We start from the raw sequence: 16,535 nt of genomic DNA on the forward strand, positions 1-16,535 counted from the left end.
TCTTGTTGTTCGGGGTTTTAAAAGAATAGAATGTATCATTAAGCTTAATTTTCCCTTGTTTCTTGACTTTTTACATGTGATTGCTAAAAAAATTTAAACATTCATTATGTGTCTTGCATTGTTTTTAATTGGCTATTGCTGGTCTTAAAACATGGGTTTCCCCTCTCCTATCCCCACATTTCTTTTCGGTATAACTACTTCTAAGAAGCTTGGTACCTATGCCCATCTGGGTTTCTGTGAGGGGTGAGCACTGGTCCTAGCAGTAACTCTCAGTAACTCTTGCCAGGACTTTTTTTTTTTTTTTGCTTTAGGTAAAGGGAGATATATATATATATATATAGATAGATATCGATATCTATATCTCTCTCTATATATATATATATATGCCATATATGAATATATGGGATATATTCCCATATATGGGGATATATATATCTCTCTCCCCATAAAGGGATATATATATGCCATATTTGAGTTACTTTCATCCATTTCTGAATTTCAAATGTATTGTTGGGGAGTGTTTTGGGGGGGGAGTTATAGTATTCCTGAAACTTCTTTTCTAATTATTAGAAAAGCTTAACAAAATTATGAACCCTCATAAGCTCTTAGAAGAAGTTGACAATCATGGACATGAAATTCAATCATTTTTATTTTCTAACTATCTCTAAATTTGGTTTGGCCCTGTGCAATTTAAATGACTCAGAGGAAGGAGACAGACAGTGATCTTTGCATAGGTAGGTCTTAAGGGATCTAGTTTGACTGTGTTTTTCCAAACTATATATGGAGCAGAACCTCATAGAGGTTCAGAGGTAGGCGAAGTCCATCTTGGGTCTAAGTGTTTTGTTTTTGTTTTTTTCTCTCAGTTTCATCCTTTTTCAGTGAACTTCAGGCATCTATTCCTAGCACCCAGAATTCTGGCTATTGAAGACTCATCTCTTAAGTGCCTTACCCCATCCCATCCACTCTGTCATATTCCGTGTCTCTTACAAAACACCCTGTCTTTTGCTTGTTCCTTCAGAGGCCTCCTCTCGGAGAAGCAGATGATTTGATTATTGTGGTAGTGGATGAATAGCTAACGTTCTTAGGTAATGCTGTTGAACTTGGGGATCCAGTAAGGTAAGCCAAGTGTTCTTTCCACTGAAGATACAATTTTGACGTCAGAATCCATGTCGATGGTACCACTGACTAAACGGTAGATTCCAGAAAAATACAGCAGATGTAAGAACTAAGAATGAGACTGATCTAGAGATAAGAAGGGAGGACGTTATTTGAAATGACTTGAGGGCACAGAAAATCTCTACTGCTCCCGAAACACTCCCCGATGCTATCAGATTATTCTCTCAGAGCAAGTTTGGGTGGGAGAAGTTCTAGAGAGGGCAGAGTAAAGAGTGGGAGCTGGAGAACCATCTGCTCAGAAGGGTGAGCACGAGATGTGTTCTCCCTCCGGGTGGGAAGGCGGTTGAGTACTCAAGGGCAGGCTTCTTGAGGGTAGACACTCCCCGCTTCTGGGCCTTGCCTCTTGAAGGCAAGGGTACTCAGGACATGCTGAGTGACAGGCTGATGGAATGAATGACATGAAGAAGGGCATGGCTGGCTTTGTGGTCTCTCAGTAACTGCCCAACATTCAGCCAAGTCTCAAGACCCTAAAAGCCTTGAAAAGATGTTATAATGTGACCTTCCCTCTAACTCAGGGTGAGGTGTCTGAGTCTGGGGGGCTCATAGTGAAGGGATCAGCCATAAGGAATGGGAAATTTGCTTTATAACTGGTTCTGAGTCTGGGACACTGGGCTGGACACCTTGTGAGGCAGGTAAGACACCCATCTCTTTGGCAATCCCCCACTAAGACCTTGTGCAGAGGAAAGATCTTTAAGAAAAAATAAATTCTTTCTTCAAAATGTCTTCTTACCTAGATTTCCTCTCCTCTTGCCTTTTCTTCAGTTTTATTGAGGTGTAATTGATCCATGCCATGGCATAAATTGGAGGTGTATGTATATTATGAAATGATAACCACAGGGCACCGTGGGTTAAAGCCTCTGCCTTCAGCTCAGGTCATGATCCCAGAGTCCTGGGATCGATCGAGCCCCGCATCGGGCTCTCTGCTCAGCAGGGAGCCTGCTTCTCCCTCTCTCTCTCTCTCTGCCTGCCTCTCTGCCTACTTGTGATCTCTGTCTGCCAAATAAAATCTTAAAAAAAAAAAAAGAAATGATAACCACAATAATTTTGGTTAATATTTGTTACCTCGTATAGATTCAAAAAAATAAACAGAAGAACAAATGTTTATTTTCTTGTGATTTTCTCTTAAGACCTACTCTCTTCACAATTTCCAAATACGCCATATAGCGGTTTTGACTGGAGTTACCACGTTGTGCATTGCAGCCCTAGAACTGATTTATCTTATAATTGGACGTCCAAATCTTTTGATTGCCTTCATCCACTTCCCACACCCCTGGCACTAGTAACCACAAGTGTGATCCTTTTTCTATACATTTGATGCTTTATGAGGGTTTTCTGTTTCCTTTAGATTTTACCTATAAGTGAAGTCATAATCGTGTCTTTCTCTGACTTGTTTCCCATAGTATTTACTCTTCATTTACTCTCTTTTACACTGGGTTCTCAGTAATCTCTACCTTCTCTCTTTCCTAGCCCATAATGTCCATTCTGGAGACTTTTTTTTTTCTTTGTCTCATTGCATAAACTGGCTCAATTGCCTTTTCCCAGTCACTGTGACCACATTACTATATTTTTTTTCCTTAGGTTTATGTTTGTCCACTTAAGTCCAGCTTTAGTGGAAGGATCTAGGCCTTGGATCACTCAACCATTCAGCTTGTGCTTATGTTCTTTCTTTTTTCTACCGATTATCTAGTTTACCCCTTCACTCTGGTTAATTGTATTAACTTGCCTTCCTGTATGACTCATTCTTTAGATTGTCTGGATTTTTCCTGATGGGTAGAGAGAGTATCATTTTATGTTCACAACTTTTAACCTTGCTCTCCTCTCCCTGAGCCTGGCATCAAGGGACGTTGGCTCTGCACAAGTGGGTGGGGATCAAACTGGGAGGTGGTCTTACAGTTTCTGTGATTCATGGTGTCCTGGGTCAGCAGTGCACTAACCAGGGGGGTACAGACCTTCAACCAATTCTCTCAAATAGGAAGAAAACCCTCAGTGGCCCTTATGTGTGTCTAAAGCAAGTTTTGGAACTGGGTATGCTTTGGTCATGCCTATGCTCTACCCACTACAACTAACAGTGTTAAAATACCAGCTGGCTCTGTTTTAGCAGTCGTGGTGTGAAAAGAGTTGTTGCTTTCTCCATTTATCATTATGGTGAGTCTTCAGGAAGCTTAATCAATAACAACAGTAATATCAATATGTTCTGCTCTACCATATTGAATGAACTCCATTATAGTTGATCATCCACAAGACAATGCCATATTGGCCAATCTTATTATAGGTCCTCTAAGACATACGTAATAGATCTTCTTGGACATGAAGAGTGATGGGAACTTCAGTTCATACTACCTTGCAGAGACTGATGTTTGTGGTTAAAACAAGATAATAAATGCTCAGATATAGATAAGTCAGCATATATTCTGGTTTGTTTTATAAGTTATCCATTAATCTGTTGGGGATAGAAAAGGCAAATTCTCAGTGTGTCAGCACTTAAGTCATTCAACAGAACTGACTCTTGTTGAAGCTTGCAGAGTAACTGGCTGAGTGGTAAGAAACCTACCCAGCTCTTATTTTCCCCAACAATCTACCTTGGAGCATGTTTAATCTTTTTTCATTGATCTGTTACCCATAGGTGATAAGACTCTGCCCTTAAGATTCTCTCCTACCAATAACTGTCTCCAACAGGACTAATGGATATCCAGTCCCATTGTATGAAACACTAGTGTCTAGTAATTCTAAGTGGTAAACAATATATTTCATTTACTTGATAACTATCCTTTGGGTATGCCTGATACTGTGCTAGGGTATTAGGGATAAAATGGGGATTGATGTAAAGATAGTCCTTGTCCTGATAAAATATATATCTTAATGTCAAACACAGAAAAGAAAAAGGATACTAACTTATAAAAATAATTACTCATGATTAGTACTTTTTATTTTTAATTCTGTATTTTAATATTTAAATCCTTGTTCCATATGGAATTTATTTGGTCCAAGAGTGATTCAGAAATCCAGGTATTTTCTCCTAGAGCACTAGTCAGTTGTCATAATATTTATTAAATGGACCATGTTTTCTCAACAGATTTGAAATGCCTTTTTGTCATGTACTAAATTCTCATATGTCCATGGGACTATTTTGGTGCCGCATTCTGATCTATTGATCTCTTTCCCTATATTGGGTTCAGTTCTGGGTTTTAATTTCTGTAACTTTATAAAGTGTTTTGATAGTTGGCAGGCAAGTCTTTCTTTTTTGCTTATCTTACCTCTCTACCTTTTGAGGTCACTCCTACATATATATATTCCAGATGTCATTTAGAGTAATATTTTCAAGTTGCCCATCCCCCTCAAGTTCCCTTAAAAACAAAACAAAACAAACCTGGGGTTGCACAGGCTACTTTAAGTCCTATTGACAAAACATCTACTGCTAATGTTTTTCCATGAAAATAATTTTAGAAACTGAGCATGTATGTTAAACTAGGATTCCTCGCTATTCCTCATGCAGAAGAAAAGTTCCTCTGGTGGATTATGTGGAGTAATAAAACCTATACAAAATATCCCTTTAGAGTATTTTAAAACATAAAAACCAATTCCAGATGCAGCTTCTAGTTATTGCCTTCATGCAACAATTCCCCAAGGTGCTTTATGTAATATGGTTAAGGTAAATTATCAACTATATGCTGAAATTTCAAAGAAAAAAAATCCCCTGATAATGTGTATCCTTTATAGGAAGATAATTATGTTGATAGCTGGAGAACAATTTGGTTTCTGTGAGCGTTTTCCTTGCTTGATCATCCTATTCACACACACATACAGATCTGTTATGGAACTTTATTCCTTGATCAACTCAGAGCAGTAAATCAATGAAATATATCAGATTTTCTGATGGAAACAATATAATATATTTTGGTATTTCTAGTAGCAGCTGGTTTGAGCATTGTGTTAGGTCTTTCCCTTCCAAACTTGTAATCAACCATGTAATCATAACCCTAAAGCAGAATAAACCAGGGCAGCGTCCATGGTGACATAATTAAGGACATAGGTTTATCCTTAAGTCCCCATGGAGGTTTCAAACCATCAAAGGTACATAGAAATCATAGGAATTATCAACTCATACAGTAAAAAGGAAGTAACAAGAGTTTCTTTATCACTCTGAAATGAGAAGAATTATGTGTTAAGTATATGAATCTTTGATTTGAACCCAGGATATACTGTTTAATGTGACCATGACCTCGGGAAATGTACTTAACCTCTCTGAACATTAACACAGTAATACTCTGGTCTAAATCTTAGGGTTCTTTATGATGTATTCATGGGACTGAAAAGTCAACATCTTGACTTGAGAGAGCACTTTGGTACTGAAATTCTAATACCAGTGGCGGTGGGGGGTGAGTGGAAAAAAAGGATAAAAGAGCTTACTCATTACTGCTTTTTAAAGAAGAAAAATATGAAGAAATTAAACAGTCCCAAGAAAATATTTGATCTTTTAAATCTATTTAATCCAGTTAAATTAAAAGTATAAAACGTCTTTTAAAAAGACATTGTAGTTTAAATAAAATTAAAAAAAGACATTGTAGTTTTAACTACATTACTCTGCCTTGAATGGAGTAGTTACCAGCTATTTGTAAGGTGTGTACCACCCACTACCCCCACGACTTCAAGACGCTCCCACCTCACCGCAGGCCATTTAATTTGCTTTGGCCAATATAAGTGAAACTGACACATGGCTTTTTTTTTTTTTTTTTTTGAGCAAAATATTAGGATCCCTTGTGAGGTTCTTCCATTTCTCATTGATTTTTTTCTCTCTGCCCTCCGAGTTGCATGTCCCAAAATATGTAAGGTCTGTTGTTCTTACTTGGTCCTTGATTGAAGATGTGAAGCAGAGTCACAGCCAAACTGAAGCTAATATGTAATGTGACCCCCAAATAATTATTTCTTGTTAGAAACTTTTGAGATTTGGAGGTCATCTGTTATCATTCTAAGATAAATGGACTAATATAGGGCATTATTCTGAAATGCTAGAAACAAAAGTTCTAATGCCCCATGGTCATTTTTCTTTGCTTAGGTATCTGATTTCTGTGAGAATTATAGAACTCTTATTTCCATGGGTTCATTCTCTGTTGATTTCATAATTAGGATTTCTTTGAAACATGGTGACTTAGAAGCCTAGAGGACTGTTTATTGAAAAATCCCAAAGGTGATACAAATGTATGAGGGAAAGCATTTAGCTTTGATAATTAATGATGTTGGAGCATTTACAGTGGCTTTACAAATGATAAGCTGTTGGTAAGACTTTGCAAAACTGAATTTGACAATGGCTTCTTCTACCCCTATACAATACTCAAAACAGTTCCTTCCCTGGCCAAAGCATGTGTCGGGCTACCAAGGATGGGAGTGAAAATGGCACATTTCACTATTATTCCTAATGATCAACTCCTAGAATATTTACTTCTGGGTTGCATGACACTGGCCTATGTTGGGTTAGAGGCCTGAGTACCCAAGGAAGGAATGCTTCCACTAGGACATCCAAAAACGTTTCCATTTTGGAGCTGAGACAGCTGCCCAGATGTTTTGGATAAGAAGCCATTGGATAAGCAGGCAAAAAATAAACAGGAATTGGCTAGGGTAATTGCTCTTGCTTACTAAGGAAAAATAATGTACTTGATATATAGTGGGGGCAAAGGTATTAGGTTGAATCTCCTGCCTTACTCTTTGCTACAGTGTATCTTATAATGAAAGTTACCAGAAGACCACAGCACTCTAACTGGCAGGACTAACCAGGGCTCAATCCTTTAGGGAAATGGTATGATTCAACCTAGCGAGGTAGGAACCTGAGGTGCTTACTGAGGACAAAGAATTTGGAAGGAGTAGTGAGAGGTAGAAAGCATAAAGGTCAACCATGGACATGTGCACAGATGTAGAAATGGGGATTCTAATGCCTTCCCATACCTTCTTTCTTACTGTATCCTATAAATATATATTTTAAATAAATTGCCCATTTTCTCCCTCTCCTATTCTTTGTTGTTGCTGTTGTTACATGGAATGTATTGGTTAAATTGCTGGTTTAGCTTAGTAGATTCCAAATATACAGATAGAATCAGGACAGATTTAGAGGAAGGGTTGTCTCCCTGTAAACCTAAACTTCAGGCAGATGCAGTGATTGATAAGACTTTCTTTCCTCTGCTTTTGGGGAGAGGATGATGTGCTTTTGTACAATGGAGAGAGCTGGAGTGTGCTAAGTTGGTCATTTTGTTGTTAGTAGTGGTAGGGTAGTTACAATCTGGAAGTTTGAGTATGGAGGAAAAAGCAGACGTAGTGGGCATGTGTCATGTTTTCTTCTACCCAACTCATTTGCCTGCACTATTGTGCTCATTTCCACATGGTAGTTCCCACCTCTCCAAAGAATTTCTGCCTCTACCTGGGATCTACATGTGGGCCTAGATTCTAACATCAGGTCTACCCAAGTAAGACCAGGCTGTAGAAGAGAGTGGTGTGAGAAATCCGTCACCATCTAGAATCATGCTTTGGAGGTAGTAGCTATGCTTGTGTTCTGCTCCAGGGCTGCACGCTGCTTGCTTTATGTTTGGCCATGGTGGACGGTAAGTTTTAGGGAGCTGTCCTTGGATCCTAGCCTGCTTCTGTAGCTCTACTCGAGCTTCTGTAAACCACCTAATATCTATTAATAAATTTGCTCTTTGTGAAACTAACTGGAGTGCAGTTTGTTTGCAACAAATAACACTTACCAAAATTTTACGGAGGCACCCTCGCAAACCAGATGTTCTACAGCATGGCAAACAGGAGTGGTTTATGTGTTTCTTTCCCAGTGCTCTTCACTAGACCTCTGTAGAGTACCTGTCTGTTAATTTGATGCAGTGCACAGTTCCGCTAATTGCTAAGTTGTAAAATGCCTTTTATACCTTTCAGGACTCTTGTGCCTTTCTGTGCTCATTACTTAATCAGTCTTTTGATTCACCAAATATTTATTGAGATTCTACTAGTGCTCTTCACTCTAATAGGTGCTGTAACTATAGCAATGCCTAATAGAGACAAGGTCTCTGTCCTTACACAGTTGAAAATCAAAAGAGGGAGGCAAGCAATTAATAAGTAAGCCAGTAAATAATGAAGTTGATTGAAAATGCGGTAAGTGCCTTAAAAAAATAAATGGAGTGATGCAGTAGAGTAAAACTGTAGACAGATCAGGCATCAACTTTGGAAGCATGGTCACAGAAGGCAGCTAATGGACATTTGAAGTTACACTTGAACTTTGCATTAATAAATCTGTTGTTCCCATTCTTACCAAAACGGGAATGCTAGTTCACAAATGAATCTTGGTCTAATTTTCTTTAAAAAATAAGGCATTCTTAGGCATTTCTGTAGAAGTGCAAATAGCTAACAGACACATGAAAGAATGCTCAGTACCACTTATTAGGGAAATACAAATCAAGACCACAATGAGATACCCCCTCACACAGAATGGCTGGAATTAACAACTCAGGAAACAACAGATGTTGGTGAGGGTTTGGAGAAAGGGGGAACCTTCTCAAACTGGTGCAGCCACAGTGTTTTATTGGAAAACTGTATGGAGGTTCCTCAAGAAGTTAAAAATAGAACTACCCTATGACCCAACAATTGTTCTACTAGGTATTTATCCAAAGGATACAAACGTAGTGATCAGAAGGGGCAGCCTGCACCCCAAAGTTTATAGCAGCAATGTCCGCAATAGCCAAACTATGGAAGAGCCCAGATGTCTATAAGAGATGAATGAATGGATAAAGAAGTAGCATACACCACACAGACACACACACACACACACACACACAATGGAATCAGCCATCAAAAAGAATGAAATCTTGCCATTTACAGTGATATGGATGGAACTAGAGGGTATTATGCTGAGGGAAATAAGTCAGAGAAAGACAAATACCATATGATTTCACTTGTATGTGGGATTTAAGAAACAAAACAGATGAACATAGGGGAAGGGATGGAAAAATAAAATCAGAGAGGGAGACAAACATAAGACTCTTAACTATAGAGAACAAACTGAAGGTTGTTTCAGGAGATGGGAGGGTGGGGGATGGGGTAATTGGGTGATGGGCATTAAGGAGGGCACTTGATGGAATGAGCACTGGGTGTTATATGCAACTAAAGAATCCTGAAGCTAGTAATACAGTGTATGATAACTAGAATTTAAATTCCCCCCGAAACAAGGTGTTCTTGCTGTAAGATATAATCTCCCCAAAAGCACAGTCTTTAGTACCAATGAATATAATCCAGCAGGTACACAAAATTAGTCAGAGACCTGTGCCTCAGTAAGTGACAAAATTCTTTTCATCGACTGCTTTCAAGTAAGCTGGTAATACCTAGATTTGGATGAAATCTATTATAGCTTTTTTTTTTTTTTTAGCTTCCCAAATACACAGGGATGCCTTGTATAGTATGGGTGTGACTGCCTGGGACACTGACCACCTGCTATGTTCCAGGCTATGCCAAATGCTGGGAAGCTAGAGACCAATCCTGAGTCCGCAGTTACTGCCTCCAGAGCTTCTGTGCACATCAAGTGTGTGATGACTGCTGTCTTGTGGAAAGGATGCCCATCTTAAAACCCTAGACAGAAAGCCTTAGCAGAGAGAGTCAATTATCATATGCTTTCACTTATTTGTGGAGCATAACAAATAGCATGGAGGACAAGGGGAGATGGAGAGGAGAAGGGAGTTGAGGGAAATTGGAAGGGGAGGTGAACCATGAGAGTCTATGGACTCTGAAAAACAATCTGAGGGTTTTGAAGGGGTGGGGGGTGGGAGGTTGGGGGAACCAGGTGGTGGGTATTAGAGAGGGCACGGATTGCATGGAGCACTGGGTGTGGTGCAAAAACAATGAATACTGTTATGCTGAAAAAAATAAATAAATTTAAAAAATAAAAATAAAAAAAAACATTTAAAAAAAGGAGAAAGCCCTAGGGAAGGGAATTTCTCAAGAAAGTATATAATTACTATATTACAGCAGAGTTAATTGCCACCTTGTTCTCACATTTAGAACCCCGCATCCAGACTCGCATTCATAATCATAGCTTATCATGTACACCTTTTTACTTCACTTTGCAAATCCTGTCCAACAGCAAGTTCTGCTGACTCCCCCTGAGAGTCACGTGGAACCCCACCTCTGCCACCACTCTCCTTCAGGTCCCTGTCATTTGGCCCCGGTCATGGTCATTGGTGTGCTCGTATATCTTTAACAGCTGCCTCTCTGGGTGTGGGGGCGGGGAAGCCCTGCCCCACAGGCTTTGCCAGCCTGCAGTGCAAACACTCCGTCAGTGGCTAGACCCAGGCTACCTCCGTGAGCCCCACTGAGCGTGGAGTTGGCAAGAGAGACACAGTAGTGCCCCGTTTTGTAGTATTTCCGCATGACACATGAAAAGATACACCTACCCTCAAGGTCATCGATAATGGTTAAGTGGAGTCAACTAGTTAGGAAGCAGTGACTTTTCATTATGCATGAGCTTTGCTTTCAGTAGCATTTAGTGTGAATTTATACAATTTGATTTTTAAGTAATGGCTGTGTTTAACAAGAGGTTCCCCAGACCGCTGAAAATTTGACCAGTGGGCTCTTAGGCTCCAGAATACCATGACTTCCTCTCTCTGGGCTCCCGCAGCCAGTGATCCCTCCCGGCGGCAGCCAGAATGGTCTTTGAAAAGCAGAAACTGGCTTGCCCCTCCCCCCACACTTAGACTAAAATCTAGATTTTTCACAGTGACCTTCAAGGCCCTTTAAGGTCGCGCTCTTCCTGTCTTTCCAGTCTCACTTCCTAAACACTCTTCGCTTTGCTTAATCCTGTCCAGCCTCCAACCAAGTGGCCTTCCTGCTGTGTCCAGAGCCATTCTTCCTTAAGAACTTTGTACTCATTAATCCCTCACCTTCAGAGATTCACAGGACTTGCTCACATTATTCAAATAAGTCTCTGACAATTTGTAAAAGGGAGTCAGCCTTCTACTTCCACACCCGCTGTTGCATTTCCTGTTTCATCTTCCTCATTGGACTATCTCTGTCTGAAATGTGTTGCCTGTTTGTTTGCCTCCTTGTGATTGTCCGGCCAGAATACAAGTCTTGTGAGGCCAGGGCTGTTTTTCTCTCTTGCTCAATGCTGTGTCCTGAGGCCTGGAACAGCACCTCATCCCGGAAGGGCACCCAGCCTGCCCACAGTATAATACCGGGGGTTCTCGTTTCTGGGGTACACTTTATACATGGCATCCTTCTGTGGAGCACCGTGTATCTGGGATAAATCAGTGTTCGACACACCTGCAGGGACAGTGTGCTCTCGGCCAGGCGGTGAACTAGAACTACCTGTATTCTGAGCTCTGTAACATTTCATAAAATATGCCAGAGCCTTCCATGCCTTCCTTGGAAAGGATGGAAATATCTTCAAGATCAGAAATCACAAGACTGAGATTAATGGTTTGTTGTCTCAAAAGTCTTACTCCTGGGCATATTTTCATGGTAATTGCCTTACAAACTTCTGAGCCCTGGAAGCCCAAACCGTTCCTGCCCAGCTCCTGAAATTTGATCTGACACTGAAGCTCTCCCTAATTCTGGCTTTGGGCCTTTTGGCTTCTGGATTAGAGCCCTCCTGCTCGCTCCTCCCCCTCCCTCCCCCAATCTCTATCTCTCCATTTTATCCCTAAGATGAACCACACACACCCAAGTCCCCAGCATTTTTCTTATTGTGCCTTTGGCAGCTGTTTTCCGTGGCCTGGTTGTAGCTCAGTGTTTCTTAGACTTCATTTCCCTTTCCATCTGTAGCTTACCTTTGGCTCTCTTTAGTGATTTTTCTCGAACCTGCGCCCCCCTTTGCACCAACTGCCTTCCTCTTTCATGTTACAGACCTCTGGGTAGGGATTTCCTTATACCCTGCTCACATCTGCCCTCTCCTGGCAGCTATGACGGTGTTTGCATGGACTTGTAGATAATTGACTCTAGATCTCGGTCTGTTGTGCTGTATGTAATGAACAATATTTCTGCAGTTTCTGGCTTTGAGCGGCTTACTGGAGGATACAGAAAAAATGGGAGAGCAGACAAGTCTGTGCTTTTTCCAGTGGAGAGAATACACATCAAGAGCTCCTTAAAACGATCCTTTGGGATGCTGGAAAGAGAGGTTAGAACCTCTCTAATTCCAGTTCTTTCTTTTAATTTCTGTATTTGTGTGTATCAAGGCATCTTTATTGACAAGGATGTGATATCAAAAGAGTTTGAAGACCATGGTGCTAAATAACAATCCTACTTAGACTTTAGAACTATTACTGTCCTATGTGAACACTGTGTGTGTGTGTGTGTGTGTGTGTGTGTGTGTGTAAAATAAATCATCTTCAGCCTCCTTACTGAATCCTTTTTATTGGAACTACTGCTGCCTGGGTAGTGATCCAATCCCTCATGCCCCTCCTACTGGGGAGTTCTAACGAGACACAGCTTAGTGAAGGGATGGCCCCGGCTCACTCTTGCCTATCTGATCTTTGCAGAGATAGTACTCACTGTACTCTAAAACTCTGCAAATGTTATCTTTGTATTACTTCCAACTGAAATGCTATGCCATAACACGAAATCAGTTAAAATGTGCTTCCTTTGAATCATACTTAAAATAATTTTCTCATTGTGTGTTTTAAATGTTAATGAGTCACAAGTCACGTTTCTGAAGCCCCCTCTCCCTTTTTTGGGGGGGGTGCTGGGTTGTTGTTTGTCAACTCGGTATCATCTGTCTCTCTTGCCAGAGTGGTTCTGGTTCAGACTCTGCCAATGAGAAGAATGTCTGATGTTTGGAAGGAGAAATAATCAGAAAAGCCAACATTCCCTGGTACGGGCTATGGACTGACAGGGAGACTGTTGGCAAGCATGAGCTTGTCAAAGCTTCTGGGTAAACTAGGGCTTTGGGGGCTGCAGGTGGCTGAGAGGAAACAGCAGCAGATTCCCAGCTATTCCTGGAACTCCTGCAATTTCTCACATTCTTTTTACTTTTTAAAAATTTTTTAAAAAGGTTTTATTTATTTACTTGACAGACAAAGGTCACAAGTAGGCAGAGAGGCAGGCAGAGACAGAGAGAGAAGGGGAAGCAGCCTCCCTGCTGAGCAGAGAACCCAACACAGGGCTCAATTCCAGGACCCTGAGATCATGACCTGAGCTGAAGGCAGAGGCTTAACCCACTGAGCCACCCAGGCGCCCCAGTTCCTCACATTCTTGCTCCTCTGGGTTTCCTGAAAGCCAGCTGAAGTTTTTGCCTGATCTTCATTTTTCCTACCCTTCCAAATGTTGTGTAGTTTTCTCATTCCCTGGATTAAATCCCTCTACTTGAAATGTCTCCTGAGGTTTTCCTTTTTTTTTAGCTGAACCCTGATCGATGGGCTGGTTCTGGGAGTGCATCTGAGAAGACGGAGGGAGGTCTGGAAGCGCAGGGGACTTCTCGGTCTTTCGTGAGTGAAACGACTCAATGTTTTAGAGATATTGATTGATTTCCAAATTTATAATTTCATTGGAATTCCAGGAGACATTTTTTTTATAACAAAATAGAGAGCTGAAATACACAGATAGAGAAATACATCTATATGTAAAATAGAGATATACAGATACATATATAAATGTTTCTCTAGATCTAATTTTTCTGTTCTCTATTTTATTACTTTAGTCTATTTGCAAGTACCATTTTTTTTCACTTTGACTTTGTAAAATGTTTTAATATCTGATAGTAGGAATTCTCCTTTTTAAGTTTTTCCTTTATAGAATTGCCTTTGTGGACCTTTATTCTTCCTTATATATTTTGGAAACAGTTTATCAGGTCCCTCGCCTTCTCCACCATTCCCTCCTAAAATGCTGTATTATACATATTTAACATACAGATATTAATATACATAAACTTGGCATAGAAGAGTAGAGGCTTTATACAATAGTGGAGACAGTATGCGGTCTCACATCATGAACAGAAATAATCTTTAGTGGGATTAAAGACCTCAGTATAAAAGAGGAAAATGGTGAAAGACAAAGCCAGGAAATATATTGTGAGAGAATCTTTATGCCCTCTGAATATGGGAGGTTTAAAAAAAAAAAAACTTAAGAGCACAAAATTTGACTACTTCATAGTTGAAGGCTTAAGTGTTATGAACAGGGGGATCCTCTTGGGAACATAACTTGAGGTTAATAGAACCTCACCCAAGTTCCCAAGGAGACTGTGTACATTACAGTGTGTTTGTGGTCACAGCCAGCAGACGCAACCCAAGGGTCCTGCACTAGAGAATAACGAACATGTGGTGCATGTATCCTGAGAATATTAAGCTGTCGTTAAAAGCGATGAGATAAATGTGCATTGCAGGAACATGGATAAAACTTAAAAACATCCTGGCAAGGGAAAAATATGACAGAATACCATCTAGCATGATGCCGTTCTATGATCAGACTGATGGCGTTTTTTTCAATATGCGCCCTGTATGGAAATTTTAAATAGGGAATTAATTTAGGTGCCTGAATGACCTGAACCCAAAGGCCTACTTTTGTCAAGGTATTAAGAATAAATCTTATTGCTGGATTTTAGGCTCGAAGTGTACCACTAGCTCTTGGCATAGAGCATTGCACAAAACAGGACTTCAGTAATAAAAATGACTATGAGCTGTTCTACCCTCAGTTGTCACCTCATAATATCTAGACCCCAAGGAGTGCTACCTTTTATTCCAAAAAAAAAAAAAAAAAGACACCTTTGGTAACTTGTCATGTTGCTTCCACATTTGTGTGATTGGCCGAGCTCCTGAAAGTGAGCAGAAGTGATATGTGAGAGTCAGGATACTTGAATACTATTCAATTCCTTGAGCTGTTAATCTTCTGGCACAGGAGCTGACAGACTGGCAGGCAGGGCAAACCCCGCCAGCTACCTGTTTTCACAGGAGCTGTGAGCTGAGAACGGTTTTTACATTCTTAATACCTGTTCCACAAAACACCTCCATGACATCCTCTATTCTGCCTCTTGGCCTGCGAGAACTAAAACATGATCTGGCCCTCCAGAAAATATTTACCAGCCCTCGCTGTGTGGTTCATTCATTCACTGGATGTTTACTAACACCCGTTGTGTGCCAGGTGCTGTTCTAGGTGAGAAAAGAGCAGTGAACTTGAGAGGCAAAACGTCCTTTCAGGGAGCTTAAATTCTGGTGGAGGGAGATTGAGAGAAAAGATAAACAATAAGGCATGGCAGATCAGTGCTATGAATAAAAAGTAAACTCAGGGAGGAGAAGGAAGACCAGAAGGAGATGACATTGAAGGCATGGCTAGTATCTAGAAAATATTACAGTATATAACTTTGACTAAATGTTTTATATTATTTCTTGATACAGCATAAGCAGTTTTCTGAGTCTTTGGATGGTGTTCTCACTTATGTTTGTGAGACTCCACTATGATAAATATAAAAGTGGACGGTTGCCTGTCTGGCCTTGGTCTTTGCAACATCCCCCTGTTACAAAACCTCTGGTTATCAACCAGTCTTTGTCTGTTTCTTTTTTTTTTTTCGTCAACCCAAAGATAAACATTCATTCTTGTCAGTTTCTTATTCATCCTGCAACTGCTTTTGGTGAATCTTTCCTGCCCTCACCTCCTTTCACTAAAATAGTGTTAAAAATTCTTACTGTGTTTTTATTACAAAAACAAAATATAGCAGAGAAGCAGAATAACATACACAAAAGTAGGGCAAACTTGAACTAACATTTCGGAATATAATCTTAGAAATTACTTTTTATAACTAACATATATAATAATATGTACAATACCATATATATAAAAATACATATCTCACGGGATCATACTAAACTATGTATCATGTAACTGAAGTGATAGAAGGCTGTAAGGAGGTTATTTTGTTTTTTTAAAGATTTTATTTATTTATTTGACAGAGAGATCACAAGTAGGCAGAGAGGCAGGCAGGGTGGTAGGGGGGAAGCAGGCTCCCTGCTGAGCAAAGAGCCCAATGCGGGGCTAGGTCCCAGGACCCCGGGATCATCACCTGAGCCAAAGGCAGAGGCTCAACGCTCTGAGCCACCCAGGTGCTCCTAGTTTTTTTTTTAAATTTTATTTTTATTTAATTTCTTTCTAAAAAAGGAAATCTAGAGGTAGGAAGTTACTGGCATTCAAAGTTCAGTGGCTCAAAGATTTCAAGGCAAGTTCTTCGTGTGTCTTTTGACCTTTTCTCCCCTAATCTTGAAGTATTTGCTGTAGCTCCATCCATTTTAGCCACAGTCTAGACTGGAGGGAGGAAAAAGGGGAAAGGAAACTTTGTTGGCTTTTTATTCCTGCTTTAACAAATTACCACAGACTTAGGCCTTAAAACAATACAACTTTATAATCTTATAGTTTTG

This window comes from Mustela lutreola, chromosome 4 (genome assembly GCF_030435805.1).
Source record: "Mustela lutreola isolate mMusLut2 chromosome 4, mMusLut2.pri, whole genome shotgun sequence".
Taxonomy (NCBI): domain Eukaryota; kingdom Metazoa; phylum Chordata; class Mammalia; order Carnivora; family Mustelidae; genus Mustela; species Mustela lutreola.